Source organism: Aplysia californica, unplaced genomic scaffold, assembly GCF_000002075.1.
Source record: "Aplysia californica isolate F4 #8 unplaced genomic scaffold, AplCal3.0 scaffold00704, whole genome shotgun sequence".
In the NCBI taxonomy this organism is placed as follows: domain Eukaryota; kingdom Metazoa; phylum Mollusca; class Gastropoda; order Aplysiida; family Aplysiidae; genus Aplysia; species Aplysia californica.
Genome location: NW_004797974.1, coordinates 117,285 through 119,259, shown reverse-complemented (window position 1 = coordinate 119,259; position 1,975 = coordinate 117,285).

Genomic DNA, 1,975 nt, shown 5'->3' with positions numbered 1-1,975 from the left:
GTGTGTGTGTGTGTGTGTGTTGACCTCTGGCGAACCCATTATACCCCGAAGACTTGGCTCACACAACCCCTTGTGTTTCGATCGAGCCCAGTTTAAGGACCACTGGTCTAAACTAAAGTGTGTTATGCGACTGTAATGGTATCATCAGCTGCATAACAAGGAACTTGTTAGATTGGAACCCACAGGGTAAAAGATCAAGGGGAAGACCACATGGAACCTGGAGAAGAGTCACGGAAATGGATGTACAGAAAAGTTGGAAAACATGGAGTGACATCAAGCGACTAGCCTAGGATAGGGGAAGGTGGAAAGTGTTTGTTCGAAGTCTTTATCCTGATACAGGGTAAGAAATGAAATGATGATACTGAATGGTATTATTTCACATCTTGTATAGTTTCACTCCTAGTAATTAAAAATGTTTTACAGCATTTGAAACACAGTAGGTCATAATGATATTATAAGTACCGAAGATTAAAGAAAAACATGGTATACAAAATAAAGGAGGAGGAGAGATATGGGCGATAGGATAGGAAAGAACGAGTGTACCACACCAGAGCATTCGAAAACCACCCACTTCATATGTTGTAAATTCGCTTATATCGAATCAAGCTAAGTGTTTGCATGCAGTTGAGTTTGTTTTGGTAGAGTGAGGAGAAGCACATCGTCACAATTACGGTCAATTAGACTTGGGGAAAATCAAGACAGAAATACAGACAGAAACGATGGATGGAAATGACGAAGGTAAGAAATCAAAATAGAAAGTGTCAAGTGGTCTGGAGTTAGGGGAAAGGGAAATCAAACAAGATGGTTTGCGGATTGAAAAAAAAAGGGGGGGGGGGGTGAATAATTATTCTAATGAGCACAAACAGACGGTCGTGCCCTTTTAATAATGGATTATGCACATAAACATCTATGCCCAAATACACATGTGGGATATTTACTTTGGTGTGTCGTCTCTGTATTTTTACGCTCCTCCCGACACAAAAAAAGTTTAGATCAATACTTGTCAACCTTCTAATGACCAGCGGCCACTTTTGCCACTTTTAGTGGCTAAAATTTTATTTCCGCTCAACTATAATAAGTTATTATTATGTAGGTGTATATTTTTCCAAGTGTGGCATAAAAATAACACATCGCTTCCCTATGAATTACAGAGTTCTATCTGCTCAGTCCCTAGTTTTCAGAAATTTGACGTCAAAGATTTAGAGTTTATATCAAGCTTTTTTCAAAAATGCAATTCTTGGAATATCTTGATAACGACTCCGAATAATCGTACAATTTTGATGGGGATCATAGAACATTTGATTTCTGACCTCATGATTACTCAAAAACGACCAAAAATGTCAGATAGACCATTTTAATTCTGAGGTAGCGACGCGTTAAAACAGATAGAACCTTCATGTGGAAATTCCACTTGGGCAAACGTTGGTGCCTAGAGTTATCCTTGCTACAATGAAGGCGGTTTTTTGTTTGTCTGTGACTTTTTTCCGTTTTTGGTCTTTGTTGTATCTTAGTCTAGGTGATAAGTTTTAGTTTTAGTTGAGGTTTTACGGTGCTCGCAACTGCATAATTGTCATATGAGAGCAAAGAAGATTATAGGTGTTACAAGAGGGAAACAAATATAAAAAAGAAGAAGGGGAGATAAGGACGATAGATGTTTGACAGGAAAGAAGAAGCAAACCACACCAGAGCACCCGCCAACCACCCACAGTTTAGGTGGGGGTTATTCGTTTGCTTCTCTGTTTGCTTGTTTGTTTGTTTGTTTGTTTATCTGTTTATTTTTCTTTCTTTCTTTGTTTGAGTAGAGAGAAGCACGTCACAAAATATGATCTTATACGGAAGATAAACTTTGAAAGACTAATAGACAGACAGACAGACAGAAAGACAGACGGGCATACAGACACACAAACCAACAGACACACAAACAGAGGGACAGACAAGAAGTACGTCATGTAGGACCTAATAGTGGTGCCCTTTG